A 16,738-nucleotide genomic window follows, 5' to 3' on the forward strand; every position below is an offset into this window, starting at 1 on the left:
CCTAGATTACAAACCAGAATAAGAAGCCCGGTCTGACATAGATGTCTCAGTACTTTTTCCCCATCAGTTGTGTAGAAAGCAGTACTTTGTGGCTCTGAATATTTAGCAGAGCCTGTGTGCTAGCTTGGCTTTATTTCGTCTGTGCTGTTTTTAGAGTAGCTGCATGACCTGGACTGCTGTTAACCTTACTGGTGTGAATGTATTAGAAAAGGGCAGCAGTGCCATTGATTATAATTAATGGCTAAAATGTCAACATATGTTTCTCAATATGTAGGATCTTGTTTTGCCAGTGATAAAGTGATAATTCCTTATAATTATTCCTCAGTGCAAATACTACTGTAGTCTAGTAGAATGTGGTTTTGCCGTTTAGTTACATCTTGAACTGTCTTCAGTGAAATAAACTGCAAAGGCAAATATGTCTACATAGTGACTTTTTTTTAGATAAGATCATTACAGGAGCTTTATCAGACTACAGTACTTAAATAGGTGCCTGACTCAAAAAACAAGAACTCTGACTGAAATGGGACTGATATTAATAGCATTATCTGTAACTGGTGGACTGGATTTGTGCTGATGACCTTACAGGGACACAGCACTCATAACCAGTTACAGAATCTAGGTCGTTGATTTGTGCATTGTAATTGTTATGAAGAGCAACGAAACCTTTGTTTCTGTCTTTGCTGAAATGCACCATCTGCACATTTTTTCTACTTCAGAGTTCTTTTGTCTAGTTCTAAACTCATACTTGAGAACAACATCGTGCATTTACAGTGTTTGCCCTGTTTATGCCTCTGAACCTTTCTAATTCAAGAAAAATTTGTGGGCTGGAATCTCAAGCTGATGTAAATCAGCAAAACTCCATTAACTTTTCTAGAGCTATGCTTCTTAATTTCAATATTAGCCTTTCAGCAGAAATATGGTTGAGAAATGGGAGTTAAAGAGACCAGAAATTGAACTGAAATGAGTTTTACTCAAATTTCTCATGTCTGCCAAGTGCAAATATGTTAAAATCCCCACGTTGACAAAAAAATAAATCAATACAATTATTTTGCTCACTGATCCATTTAAGCTGTTGATTCATCTGCAGACACATTTCAAAATCTCCCAACTGTTAAATTTAGGAAAAAAAAAAACAAACTGAAAAAAACAAGCTGTTACTTGGTCAACTGCCCAGTGTTGTATTAAAGCCCAATATATGCTTTCACAGTAAGAATGGGAAGAGCTTTGTCTAGTGGATGGAACAACTGCTGGAAATCAAACTGGTACGTATCATTCTCAACTGTGGCATTAACTATGCCGTGTAGTTGGGAAAATCATGTTCTCTCATTCAGCCTGTATCTTCACTGCCAAATTAACTTGAACAATCTATCTTGGATTAGCACAGATGAGAGCAACTGTGCTGGAAAATAATCAAGAGCTTCACACGGTGATTGAATGACTGCAGAGTGGTTGTGTTAGTGGCTGATGAGATGTGCTAATGTAAGCTGTAACTAGAGTGCTTTCTGACAGGCTAGCCAACTTGACTCAAAGCACTGCCATGCTCAAGTTAAGGATTTTAAAATGTGTAATCCATTATTAAGCAAGGAAGGTTTTTCTAGGCCTTACTGTTTCACAAACCAGGTGCATCATTTTATGCCCAATATCTGATGATTGCAAAGTAACAAAAGCATTTTCATGGCATAAAAGACTAGAAAAATGGTACTCATCTGGTAATGTCCCTTGGTGTTTGTAACTGGTTTGCTAATTCCTGAATCCGAGTAAATGGCAACACACAGATAGCTCAGTCAGCTTGCTGCATTCATCAGCTACGTTCAGCCAGGCTGTTGAAGGGAAGTACGAACAGTATGAGGCATTTTCATAGATTTAGTCTTCCCTCGGACTGGGTAAGAGAGAGATATTACACAAGACAGTGACACTGTATGTAAAGTTAATAGATTTACTAATCCAAAATGGGCATATAAATAACTTTTGAAATGTTAGGCAGGTCTGCTCTCTGGGCAGATGGGACATGATAGATCAGATCAGCAGTTTAAAGCCATGACGCCTGCTCTGCTCCCCTTACATCAGCTGAAAGCAGATCAAGTTTGTGGTGAGGCTCTGCTGTCTTTCAGTACTCACTGTCCTAGTCCACATTTCTTGGTTTTGTGACCACAGTGGTCTTTCAGCATCCTTCTGCTCCTGCAGCCATATTCCATTAGATTCTTACTATGATTCTGGCTCTGTTTTCTGGTGCACCGCAGGAATACAAGCAGCCACCTCATTTCTGCACGGCAGGTTGTTTTCACCTAACAGTTTGAGGGAAACCTAAATAGATATATGTAGAGAGAATATGAATATTTTTCTTTTTCCTGTGTATTTCTACTATATTTTAGGAAAGTGGGTTTTCATCTTCAGTTCTAAACAAGTGGTAGGAGAGCAAAACCAGTTTCTGAACCACCTGATGCAATGAGACAAAGGTGATACAAGCTTATCTGAAGAAAAAGAGAGTAATGCAGTATTATTCCTATATGGGCAGATGTGAAAGCATTCTGTATGTTTTGCAGCTGGTTATGTCTTGTGTGGTCCTATTGCACTGAGTGGCACTGTAAAGTATGGTGTGGGTAACAATGGAGTCTAGCCTTCTCAGGCCAGACTAAGAAAGATCCCTTGAATCAGCTATTTCTGACTACATGTATATTGCTGGGCACCATCTTGATGTGATGCTTCTTGAGAATATTTTAGATGGTGCTCCCAGAGACTTTTTTAATTTACTGTGTATGGTCTCAGAAAGTGCTTTATAATAAAAGTGCTTTATAATAATCTGTCTTAAATACCTGCTACTGTTTGGTATGCTTATATGAGTATGCCATTTTCCTATTTCTTCTGTTGTTAAGAATATAAAGCATATATTTAACTGATTTTTTTTTTCCTTCCTTAGCTTTCAGACATCGATTTTTTTTCCTACCATGGTCTAAGACTCTCCATAATTCCTCATCTTCATTTATGTAGTTACCTCAATGATATTTACACACAGTGATTGTTCCCTGTGGGTGTCTTTCTGAGACTCCAAATAAATGTACCCTTCTTGCCTCTCAAGGCAATGTAGTTTGGTGCCTGTTGACCCAAATGCAAATGTTGATCGGGTACAAATACATTTCTGATGTGCTGATTTAGGATTTTCTGGTGAGGGTTACCCCACAGTCTGCCTGCATGCAATGTAGTAAACCAGTGCAGAGTAAGCTGGAGAGAGCTCCACTTTCATGAATTTGCTGGTCAGCCAATGAAGTTTGGAAATAAAATAAAATCTGCTAGCCCTCTTTAAATGGTTTGCACTTCTGATGGCTGCACTGACATCAGAAGTGCTGTTCTTTGACTGGGTTTCATACAGCGTACCTGCACACGGGATTGTGATGGTGTGATGCTTGATTTTAGAAAGCAACACTCCAAACTTACAGATGGAGTATTTTTGCAGTGATGGAGAAATACCTGAGTATATGTGAACTAGCTGTGGTACCAGCAGCAACAAAGCAGAAGCTCCAGCTATGACCTGGCTAGTGTAGAGACACACATGTTATATTAAACTATATATTCTTCTGCACTTAACTTCTAGAGTCTAAAAAAACCCCAGTACTAATCTTTCACAATTGGGATCTTCTTTCTTTGGCCATCTTTCTTTCCTTTTGCTAATTTCACTTCTGCGGCCTTTGGCCTTGTACTCAACTTCGTGTATTGCACTGCTCAAAGTGAAGATTACATCTCCCCTTTATGTGAATTAGTATGACCTTCATCGCAATATTCATTTACAGGTACTAAATAATCATGGAATAGGATTTCACATGGATGAAGACAGTATGAGAAGGACTGTAAATTTGGATTGTGGAATTATTGTAAAGTTTGTCTTTTTACCTTCCAGCAGTGGATTCTTCTGCTGTATGCCTCTATTCTGGATTAAGATCGCTTTTCTTCAGGAACAATTACTATGCATTTAGAAAAAAAACCCACTTTCCCTCCCTCAAATCTTAAGTGCTGCTTAGGATGCTGCTAAATATGTGGAAGTCTCAAAATCTTTTAAGAAGCTGCTTTTTACTTACCAGATTTCATATCAAAGGTGAGGCTGCTAAAGTATTGTAGTAGAGGCTAGGACTCAAAAAAGATCATTCTTGAAGCCCTCCAGTAGTGTTTACAGCTCCTTATTGAATTTCTAGATTAAGGAGAAAATGCCCCAGGGGACACTGTCTGGGGAAAAATAGCACAAAACTGTGCAAATCTTTCATCTGAAAAAATATTTTATCTAGTAAATGAATCATGACATAGGAGCTGGAGGATTAAATCTTGGCTGCCTTATATGGGATTGCTTGTGTAGAAAAGGTGAAGTAGACTTTAGCCTATGGTATAAGAAACATGCTGGCATCATTTTATATCATCAGACAGAAACCACATGCTGGAATGTGCGTGTATTTGTGACTTTGAGCTAAAGCATATGAACTAAGGAATAATGCTAGTAATCCTGTGAACTCAGAAAATGTAAACCTGGCCCTGCAAAATTGTGACGTTTGTTTAAAAGATAAACAACAAGTCTGGGTCTCTTTTTTATTTGTCTTCTGGATTTCGTAAGTCTTTTAGGTTTTTGGGCTTGAGCCCTCTTCCACAAATACAAAGACTAGAAACAGATTTTTTTGTTTTAAATGAAAGCTGGGGTTCTTGCATAATTGCATGATTCCAGAACCTTGGCTTCAGGAAAAGGAAAAACCAGTTATCCGATGGTTTACAACGAAGTAGTGAGGCTATACCACATGAGCATGGCTTACAGGGAGAAACTGTTGTGCTTCTGTTTGTCCATATGAAAATGAGTTTTTCAAAGCACCAGGAGGTACGTGGAACAAAAAAATTTCCTAAATACTCAACTCCAAAACCTGAATTCATTATAGATCCAGTGGTTTTTAACACTGGTGTTTTTGAGAGCTCAATATGTGCAAATTGAACAATATTTCAAAATTCAGCTTTGAGTCATGGAATAGTTTGGGTTGGAGGGGATCTTCAGAGGTCATCTAGTCCAACCACCCTGCAGTGAGCAGGGATATTTCCAACTCAATCAGTGTGCTCAGAATGTTATCCAACTTGGCCTTGAATGTTTCCAGGTGTTTTGGTTTGGCCTGGATAAATGACAAGTGCCCATCAAAACCGCTCTATCACTCCCCCTCCTCAACTGGACAGGGGAGAGGAAATATGATGAAAGGCTCGTGGGTCGAGACAAGGACAGAGAGAGATCACTCACAATTACCGTCACGGACAAAACAGATGAACATGGGGAGAAAATGGAGTTTAATTTATCACCAATCAAATCAGAGTAGGATAGTGAGAAATAAAACTAAATCTTAAAACACCTTCCTCCCACCCCTCCCTTCTTCCCTGGCTCAACTTCACTCCCGTTTCTCTCCCTCCTACCCCAGAGCGGCACAGGGGGACAGGGAATGGGGGCTGTGGTCAGTTCATCACACGTTGTCTCTGCCTCTCTGCCGTGCCTTCCTCCTCAGGGGAGGACTCCTCACACCCTTCCCCTGCTCCAGTGTGAGGTCCCTCTCATGGGAGACAGTTCTCCACAAACTGCTCCAACGTGAGTCCTTCCCACAGGCTGCAGCTCTTCATGAACTGCCCCAGCATGGGTCTTTCCCATGGGATGCAGTCCTTCAGGCACAGGCTGCTCCAGCGTGGGTGCCCCATGGGGTCACAAGCCGTGCCAGCAAACCTGCTCCGTCATGGGCCACCGTCTCTCCACAGGGCCACAGGTCCTGGCAGGAGCCTGCTCCAGCATGGGGCTCCCCACAAGGTCACAGCTTCCTTAGCTTAGGAATTCTGGCCCCAGAAAGGTCACCTAATGAACAGCCTTGAGGGGCTTCCTCTGCCTTATTATTGTGTCTTTGTATTTTACCTGTTCCCTCTTGACTGATGGAGATTTTTGGACAAAGTGCAAGAAAACTCACTGTTGGAAAAAATCCTGAATTGGCAGGGGGTGGAATAAATGTTTGAGTAGGTCTTTTTACTGCTGCCTTCCAGCATTTTCCTCCTATATCTAGAAAAAAGAACTTCTAAGTACAGAAAATTCAAACAATACCTATGCCTGGCTATTTTATGCCTTTCTCTGTTTGGTCCCTGTAGAAGTGACTTAAAGTCTGCTGTTGCTCTGCTACCTTGTCCCCATTTGTTTCTAGAAAACCAGCTTATTGAACTTATTCTTAGCCTGGTAGAAGATACAATCTATAGTTTTTGTGCTGTTTCAACTTGGAGATCAGCACGGTTTTCCTGGGTGGCTAAAATCTCTACTTGGATTGGGTATCAGAAAACAGTAAAAATACGTATATTTTAAATACTGAATTTCATTTCCTTTTCCATAGATTTGGGGGAAAAAGAATGGCGTGTGCCGATACAGCTGCTTTTAAATGAACCATACTGCAGCTTTTGCTGAAGTAGAAGGGATTCGAAAGCCCATTATTATGCATTAACTGTGCTGAAGGCACAATAGCACAGTTTCATTTAAAGTGCACTTCTATTCTAAAAGATAGCTGCTCTGGCAGCTCTTGCAGTTGCTTGTTTTTTCCTTCTTGGTGTTAGCTGCAAGTAATCTGTTCAGTTTTCAAGTCACCTGGTAGCTTTTCCAGCTACCAGCAGTTCAAACTTAAATCTGTGGTCTGCATTTGATCAAGTTAAATGTTACCAGTCATTTTGCAGTTTGAATGTGGTTGTCACTTCTGTTGAGGATGTACCAGGCAGGAAATAGCCTTATATTCTATGTTATTTGAGATCTATTTCCAGCAGGTATAAGGAGATAGTAACCCTATTTTATTCACTGAAGAAGGCTAGGAAGAAGAAACTTGGTTGCATGGAGAAATACTTTTATATTCTGTTCGCAAGCAGAGATGTTCATTAAACAGAAAAGTGTTATTTTCTGCCACTCCATCTATATCCACTCATAAATGTGATTGTCTTTCATATTAGCTCTGTCACTGGTAGCCAGCTTTTCTTTTTGTCTTTGAGGGCAGTTTTGATCCCATTGTTACGTGCCATCAGTGGAATGAGAATGCATCCCAGTTTTGATATGGGTGACATCTGCCAAATGAGCTCTTCAGATGTTCAGGGAGGAAAGAAACTTCAATCTTGGGCCAGATTCACTTAACTGATCTGTCTTGCTTGCATATTCAAGCAGCACAGAAAAGAGATTCATCCAGCTGTGAAGTTCTGTGTCAAGAACAAATTCTGTGGTGATTGGTCCTTGTGCACTTGCTGAAAGTCATTTTGGGGTGTGTTGTTTCAAGGAGGGTTACTGGTCCACAGGGTCTTAAAATTATGTTACACTTTCATAATCTAAGTGCTATAGCTTGCCTGGTTGACTTTCAAAGCCTTCTGGTATTGAAACCAGACTGCCATTTTCCCTGGATATAAAGTTTACTAATAGTGTAATGAAATCCTCTTGCAGATGTCATTGACATTGCAGACATCACAGCCTCTCCTTGGCAGCAGATTTGTGGCCTTATTGTGTAGAGGTAAGAAAACTGAATTTATGAATGGATAGGCCGAACAACTAGCATAAATGCTTGCCATCCTTTAGTTCTGGAAGAGGTTTTGAAGTCTGACTGGGAGCAAAAGCCTCCCAAAACAAGACCACATTGAGCTTGAGGTGATAATGCCAACAACTCATAGAAAGTAAGCTATGTTTGATTCTCCGACCTGTATACAGCTGGAAGGCTTGCCTGTGAAAAACATGAAGAATCATTCTTTTTCTGTTGGGATGAAAAAATGCTTGACATTTTAATAACTGTCCTTTCTTATGAGAATCACAATGTTGATAGTTAATCCAGTCATCATCCCTTTTCCAAAACTTTTTTTTCTATCAGCTAGTGGTTTTGCCAGGGACATTGATTTCTACCTGTATTCAAAAAGGACACAGCCAAGTTGAGTCCAGAGCCGTGCATAGCCAGAGGGCTCCCTCGCTCAGTTGAGACAAGAGGCTGTTGACCATAGAAACGATCATCTTTCAGGAAACAAAAAATGAGAGAAAAGTGAAAGGGAGAGGGGAAGCTGAATGTATGAAGCTCAAAGTGAGAAACCAGAGAGAAATTCCCTGTAGAAGAGAGCAGTTTTTACTGGTTGCTGATGTCTGCAGTTAATTCACAGACCAGTCATGAGGTAGTACAATTTAAACCTGTTCACATTATTCCACAATGATTGTTCAGTCTTGAGTGGAGGATGAACCATATTATTCCCCCTAAGCTGGGAAATGACATGTCCAAATAAGCCACACCAGTGCTGGATCCTGCTAAGGTTTGAACTGCTTTGGCAGCCTTTGCTCAGAGTGGTGTAAACACAGCTGAGGCAGAATGAGGCAGTAAGTAAAAAAGGGGAGAATGATAAAAACATTTTAGTACCTTCGTTTAGGAATCTGAGGTGTAAAATAAAAGGGTTGGTGTCTGTGCATGAGTTTTGAAGAATACACGTATGCTTTCTGGAAAACCAGTACCATAATCACAGGAGATGCTAGCAGAGTTCAGAAATTCTGTGACTGGTCACCGAGACCAACAGCTTATTTCCCATAAGCACTGGAGAACTCTCAAACAGAGGCAGATTTAAGGCACTGCACTACACTGAACTTGAAATCCTTTGATGTAAGTTGTTCTTAGACTGCAATAAAACTAGATATTGGTAATTTCATCTCTGCTCAACACTGATTTAGAAATGTTCATGTCCTCATTCTTAGTTAATTTGAGTGGACTTCACAGTTTGACAGCTGTACTGATATCCTGAATTGTGGTAGAGGTATTCCAGGCGGGTTCCAACTGTATTCTGTGGAACTAATACTTTGCAGTAATAAGGTTGAGATGCAGCTGTATGAAGGCATCAGGCAAGAGCTATCTGTATGAGAAAATAATGTGAAATAACTAATTGTTGCCAGAAACAAAAGAAAACTCATCATGAGGTTCTTGATCCCTAGCTCTTTAAAGGTGGTTTCTAGGGAGTATATCTGCTGCACGCCAGGGAAAAAATACACCCGTGATCCTAAACCTTGGGGTCCTGTTAGAGTTATCCTGAGGGCATTTAAAACCATTAACACAAGGCCCAGTACACAGGAGATGCTGCACTTTCATACGCTGATGCATCCCCACGTTGCAGTACTTGTGTATCCGTCTGCCATCACTGACTCCCTAGATCGCGAGATGAGATTTCATCATGCCTTTCAATTTGCTTTTCATTGGCAGATAATTGTTAATGTATTTTTATTTGATTGTTTGACATTGCCTTAATGATTGCAAATACTTTTCTTTTTTATAGAAAAGAAGCTAAATGAAAGTCCAGGGTTTAATAGGTATTAATGTTACTTTTTATTGTAGCTAATCCAGTTTTGTTTAGATATTTTCATGAGTTCATACTGATGGAAGGAGAGTTTTGAAGGCTGTTTCATTAATACACCAACCTTTACATATTTTAAATGGATTTAATAGTTTAGAGTTGAGTCAGTTATTTGCTTCATAAGCTGCCAGTTACCATTGCACAGATAATCGCAGTTGGCAGTCCTCTTTTGGTTGAGCAGTGCAAATTGAGTTAATATACCATAGAGATAAAATTTGCTCACAATTCTACTGTTTGTGAGGTGAGGGCTATGGAGGAGGATGCTTACTGTGCCTCCTGCCATATGGTACTTTGCCTGGAAATAGAAAGCTTGATCTTTGGCATCACACGACATTACACTGGTACAAAAATGTCTCTCAAAGAAGCTGGGTGGTATTTAACATAATTTCATCGCGCTTCATGTGGATGCTCAGTTGCTGTAGATGTGGTATAATCCATAAAAACAGGTTACTATGGAGTTCTCTGAAAGAATTTTGTTGCAGAATTGTCCAAGTAAATGTGTGTGTTTCTTTGAATTTGCCCATTCCTGATTTGCTTTAACACTGGTGCCTAGATTAGTATCCAGCAGAAACTGAACTGAGTATTTGAGGGAAAATCCACATGTCATCCTGCTGCAGAAAACTGGAAAAAGCTGTCTAGTGGGAATGGGAGCCTAAAGATTGGCAATTCTTGTTTTTCCAGATGGCACCCAGGATTGTCAGCAAACTCTTCTTTTTTTCTTCTTTGGTCCTTGTAAGATTTTTAAGTTACCAGCTTTCATGTGTGAAAGCACTTGCTAAGTATACCATTTTTCTACACTGACAATTCAGAGTTAAATGTATGTTAGCCTGTGGTGTCAGAAAAGATTATTTTAAAATTTGTGATTTTGTTTCTGTAAAAAATATAGCTTTAATGTACTATGGCACTTTTATGATTTCTAATGACTGTTAAGATTTGTTACATCTAATTTGGAAAGTAGTATTAAAAAGGAGGACTTTCATATGACACATTTTATATGTGAGTAAACTAGTTTCACTGTTATAATAGTGGATAGACTTTTGTTTCCACTGTTAATGCTGGAATACATAACTAAAACAAGTCAATGCATTTCTATGTGCAGAAGAGACCCTGCTCTTCTTTTCTAAAGTATACAATTGCTGTAACAATACTGGCAGCGCACAGGTTATGCAAGAAGATCAGATAAGTGTATTATGCCATTCCCCAAGACTACCTACATGTCTGGCTGGCTGTACTGAGCTTACCACAGTCATTTCTGAGACTGTCACCGCTTCAGCACCTAATCTAATACGTGAAACGCGACAGGGGACTGACCCTCTTGACATTGGTGGTAAAGAGAATATGGGAAGAATTTCTCCCAGTGCCATCAAGATGCTTTCAAAGTGGCTAACCTACTTTCGGTAAAAATCTTCCTAGTGCACTGATTTTTGAAGAACAGTATGGGCCAAAGCCACAAATGTTTTGAAAGCAAGGGTGATTCTAAGACATACTTATCCCATTCACTGCAACTCGGGTCATACAGGACCCCTGCATTCAGCGAGACGTGGTTGGCAAAACTGATGTTTTTCTGGCTTTTGCTCAAATCTTCTAATGGATTATATTAGTATAGAATTATGAATTAGTGCAAGTTGCAGTACCATGGAGGCTGTTGCCTGTTTAACTCTTGGTGCACAAACTGTTGACAACACCAGGTAAGGGTGCATGCATTTGCCTGACAGGTATAAAGAAGCTCATTTCTGTACAGAGTGAGGTGTTTGTGTGCTGTCCCTGAGGCACAAATGCATGCGCATGAATGTAGCAGCAGGCCTCGGGAAGATGAGGCTCTGCAACATGAAAAGGGAATTGCACATAAGCTGAAATGCACGAAGTGCAGAGATGCCTAAAGCTGCTTGCAGTGCTTAAAACAAATGACACAAATCTGAAATATTCAAGCTAGCTTGTGAATATGGTTATAGAGGGGGTAAAAGTGGAAGTACGTAATTGTCTTCTGTCTGTCCTTCTTCCCCTTATACCTCTGCCCTGAGTGAGTCTGATGATCAACAGCCCCTGAATGCCAGGGCAAAGGGGTAGGTATTGCATCTGTGATGTAACATGTCCTGAAGGGGCAGAGGAACACGGGCGGAGGAGCAAGATGCAGGCATTGAAAGGAGAAGTGGGCTTCTATGTACATCGTGTGCCTAGCCCCCTGGCCGCAGAGGCAGAGTGGAGCTGATTGCGTGTGTCCTTTCAAACAGCTACAGCTCCCTTCTCCCTAAGAGGAGAAATTTAAGAGTCGTTAACAGGCTTGAACGCTTAGCAGGTATTAAGAGTTGGCATGTCTGTTGCCTCTGTGAGTAAATCAACTGCTGATAAGGTGAAGAAATCACATGTCGAGGCAGGTTATAAAACCACAGATCCACGTGGTTGTTGAGATGTGCTATCAGGCTTAGGAGATTTTGAAACTTAATTTCACTAGCAGACTGCCTGTCACAGTATGGATAGGGCATATGGGAACAATGCTCTGATGGTACCCAGAAGTAATCCAGTAACAGCCTAAGTCCGGGCAGGTGTCACTGGCATGCCTGGGTTGCCCCAGCTGCTGCATGCCAGGTCTTCACTCCAGAGCCGTGCAGACAGCTTAAGCTTTGCAGCTTCTATTATGTTCTGTTCTGAAGCATGCTGTTTGCATGCCTGCTGTAGCTCTTTAGCCACAGACAGCTCCACCAGTTTTTTATCAAAGGTGAATCATTCTTTCTGTCACTGCATAATCAAGGATTTCTTGTTTCCATCACTCAGATAAAAAAGGTGGTGGTGTCCTCTCCCAGTCGTGGGGGGATAAGCTGCTTTTGTTTCCCCGCTCATGACTGGGGAGAGGGAATGAGCTGCAGAATGTGACAGTTCCAATATAGACTTGGCTTTCTTGTTGCCCTCCCTTCCCCCTCAATAAATCTGTGCTTGATAAGATGAGCTGCAGGAGACATGGTTTGCAACAGTACCAGCAGGATAAATATTTCTGTATTTCTAGGGGATTTTAAGATGATTGGTGTATGTTCCACTCCTTTTTTTGGCAAAGGTTAGCCCCATTAGATGTACTGCTCTGCATTTCATCTCCTTCTTCCATCTGTTCTGTCTCTTTTCAGTAGAAACCGAGGAGATGTAGCTCCCACTCGAGCTGCCAGATAGCTCTGTCTCCCCTACATGAGAAAAATATCTCTGTGTGAAGCAGAGTAGTGCCCTGCTGTGCACACACATCAGATTGTATCATGAGGTCTCTCAAGCTCCATGATAATGTCATATTCCTTCTGTCAGTTTATACAGATGACAGAATATCTCTTCCGTCCTCAGTTAAGTGATGTTGATTCCCAGGCCTAAGCTAGGAGCCAAGGGAATCCAAACAGCCTTTTCCTGAGCAACCAGGTTATCATAGCAGTGGGTAAGAAAAACAAATGTTTAAAATATTAAAACCATGATACTGTGAGTAAATAAAGAATAGTGCATGTAGATAAGGTATACAGAATTTATAGATGACAATTATACAAAACCTGTGATTATCTGGATGATAAAGCCATAAAGACAGCAAATGCTGATACTGAAAAACTCCAAACTTTACCTTGGAACTCACTGGCAGGTGGCCATTTCACTAAGGAAGAATTTTTCTTAATGAAGCTCCAAAGCCTTGCTTCATTTCCCTGACTTTTAGAAAAAGATTTTGTAGTGTCTGTATGGGAGAACAATTGTGTGCCATGAGTTCTGTGTAGAGAGGAGCATTATCTCTGAGAAAAGCTGTCTTCACATTAATTAATTTAAAATTACCTCTGTGAGGCAAGTAGTTATTTATTACAAGTAGTTATTTATTACAGTTACTACATCACCAGACTATATATGAAGCAAGATGGTTTGCAATGAAGCTCATTTGCTTTTTCTTAGTGATCAGATGCCTGGGCTCATTTCTGTCTTCTGGCTCTCACTTTTGACGTCTTCTGATTTCCTATTTAGTATTAACTTTGTGTAAGTAAAGTCACATTAGAAAGATAGTGATTTTTATTCATGCTTCTTGAAACTTTGGTTTATACTGACTTAACCATTTTTAATGTTATAGTGTGGAATATTTTATAGTCAACAGAATGAGATTACCAGGTAGGTAATAGCTTCCCAGATGACACATCAGTTTTGCCAAATTATGGTACAGGGTCATATTCCCGTTGCTACACGATGCAGGTAAGGGGGATGGTGCTCCTGACCCGAGTAACTTTTACAGGAGCTGCAAACCTTTGCTTCAGACTGTGTGAAAGGGCGTGCCCCGTATGCAGGGTCATCTTGTCATTTCTAGAGACTCAGGCCAGGGCTCTGGCCTCTGCTGTCCTAGTGCATTGCCAGAATATGTGTATTCTCACAGCCACGGCTTGAATGGAGGAGACAGAGGAAAAATGGGGGATGTGATAAGAAAAATAGTAGTCCTGAATACATCCATGTGGGCATGGTATTTTAGCCAATGATGCAAAAACAACCATACTGTGTAACATGCTAGCAGCTGTAGCTCTGGGACTTTTCTCCCAAAGGAGTAGGGTCCTTAGTGCTTTTCTAGTTATTAATCATTTTAGTTAATGTTAATTGTTAATGGGCAGGATTTATTTAAAGCCACATGCTTTGGGTGCTGATTAATTTTTTTGTCATACTTTATTTCCTGTGGTAGGGAATAACTTCTCTGCAAAATTTTGCTTTTGGCAGCTAGAGTAGCTGACAAGACATTCTTAAATTTGATGGTATTCCAGTATTATTCCAGAGGGGTATTCCTCCCTGATTGCTATGTGGGGAGAATGATATTACTGTATTTTACTATATTACATTTTATTATATTACTACATTATTATATTACCATATATAGCAGTATATTACTGTAGGGAACCTGCTGGCATCTTAAAAGGTTTATCTGTAGGTAAAAGCATTACAGATTGCTGCGTCTTGATGAATAGTTTGTGGATTATACTGCATTGTCTTCCAGTAAAACAGTAAGAATGTCAACTCTAAATACAGTGTCTCAAAACTACAATGCAACCAGTTTTCTCCCGATTTATGTGTATTTCCACTATCCTTTTCCTTGTTTGAGGGTAATAGTGGTGAAAGCAAAACAGAAAGGAAGATGTTTTATTTGCATATTTTGATTTTAGAAGTACTGGAATTAGTTTGGCTCAATAGGCAAATGTCTCTTATTTACAGTGTGGTTTGCATTTGTATAGCAATGCTATCTCCTCAGACTGTTTGTAAGGTCACAAATCTCTCTACAGTGCAAATCACAGCCCTTGAAGACTGTGGAGTTCTGTGGCAACCCAGACCCACTTTCTTGAAGCTAGTCCTGCTAAACACTGGTGTGCTGATGTTCTTTAGGCACTGAAGTACTCTGGATACCCTTGAATGGTATTCCAGAATTCACCGAGTGATTGGGTATTGTTGTACTATTCTGTTGATGCATTTATGTGTTTATATCCACTATTGCCTTCATTTTTCCTGGAGATTACGGAAGGAGAACCGGGAATAGAACATTTAGCTAGGAGTAGGAAATCTCATGCAGGAGTACCTAAGCAAAATTTAGTATAGTTTTATGTAGTTTTTGTTGTCAGATTTAAAAGAAAAAGTGCATCTATATCGTGGGAAAGCTCTGTTCAACATATCAAGTGCTGATATTGATTCCAGTCAGAATTCAACAGTAAGAACAGGTCTTATTAAAAAGTCTAATGAAAATCAGTAGAGGAATTGCAGTCAATCATTGTTGCTGAACTTTTATTTTATGCTAAGTGTTTTATAGACTGTTAGTAGTTTTAAACAAAACTGTAATGGCTTTTAAATGTTGGGTTGGAGGATTTAGAGAGATTTCATAAAATGGTAACTTTGACTTCTGGAAGGAAGGTATGATTTATTTATAAGGTTTTAAGCACTGCCTGCTGCCAATATATTAGTTCAAAAATGATACATTTATGGTAGTGGGCACTAAGAAAAAAGCAGAGCTATGGGAACTTCAGCTTTGTATGGAGACACTGTTCAAGTCTTTGTCAAGCTAGATATATGCAACATATGTAGCAGGTGTGTGTAATACAGATGAGAAGAGCCATTTTTGTATTTATATAAAACTCAAACATTGAGGAGCTGAGAAGTCATTCAGGTCTTTGAAACTACATTATCCTCTCACTGCAGCTAAGATTTTCAAGTGTGTTTGGTGAGTACAGGTAACTCAAATTCAAAATACTCCAACAAGTGTAATTTTCAAAGAGTTACAGTGCAACATTTCCTGAAAATTAGGCTGGTGTACAGTGTTTGAAGTTTAGTAGCTAAAAACATCAACCATACCTTGAATTCTTGGTTTCTATGTTCATGGTTATTGTTTGCAGAATTATATTGAGAAATTGAGAAAATTTGCCATTAAAATTGAAAATGGAACAGCATGAATATGGGCACAAATGGCATAAATATGGGCAACGGGCACAAAATGAAGCATAGGAAGTTCCATCTGAATATGAGGAAGAACTTCCTCCCTCTGAGGGTGACGGAGCACTGGAACAGGCTGCCCAGGGAGGTTGTGGAGTCTCCTTCTCTGGAGATATTCAAGACCCACCTGGACGGGTTCCTGTGCAGCCTGCTGTAGGTGACCCTGCTTCGGCAGGGGGGTTGGATTAGATGACCCACAGAGGTCTCTTCCAACCTCTAACATTCTGTGATCCTGTGATTCTGTGATAAATATCATATATTGTACTCTTAAGCATTTCTTCAAACTGGCAGACTTGAATATGAGAACGACAATCATATATTCCCTCGGTTTCCTTCCCTGAGTTTCAGTATATTGTGGTAAGGTCATAAGAACCTTCTGGAGCTCATCTTGTCATCAACCTACATCTACAACTCCTTGAAGAAAGTAATATCTCTTTCTGAATAATAATTTATTGACTTCAGTGCATTTGGATTCCAGTGGCTGAAATAATTGCCACCTTTATACTTCCCAGACTCCTGTCTAAGGCACTGTAAATCTCTATCCCTGCCTGTCTTATCTATCTGGATGGTTTTCATCTCATATATTTCTTCAGGCCTTTGATTTAGTTGCTGTCTTTGTCTCCACCATCTGGAATCTTTCTTTCACTCTGTTGCCTTTGCGTGGAACATAGAATCTTTAACTGAGCACCACATAGCTTTACTGTCACCCAGAAATAATCCCAAATCTCGTGTCTTTGCACATTCCAATCATCTACCTACCATTTCTGTTTCATTCCTTCGCCAGGTTTAGATAGTAGGCTTTCTGGAGAAAATACTTGGAATCACTTTAATCTTTGTGAAACGATTTGCAAGACTGTGGAGCCCTATAGAATTTAGTAGTTAAGATGGAAGTTTACAACCATTG

At 40.0% G+C, this 16,738-nt stretch overlaps 1 protein-coding gene across 3 annotated transcripts in view; it reads left to right on the plus strand.

Moving 5' to 3' along the window:
• The window catches only part of SLC24A4 (solute carrier family 24 member 4), a 100,036-nt gene that overhangs the window by 39,948 nt on the left and 43,350 nt on the right, over positions 1-16,738 (plus strand). The window lies entirely within an intron of this gene.

Source organism: Opisthocomus hoazin, chromosome 7 (genome assembly GCF_030867145.1).
Source record: "Opisthocomus hoazin isolate bOpiHoa1 chromosome 7, bOpiHoa1.hap1, whole genome shotgun sequence".
Lineage (NCBI taxonomy): Eukaryota > Metazoa > Chordata > Aves > Opisthocomiformes > Opisthocomidae > Opisthocomus > Opisthocomus hoazin.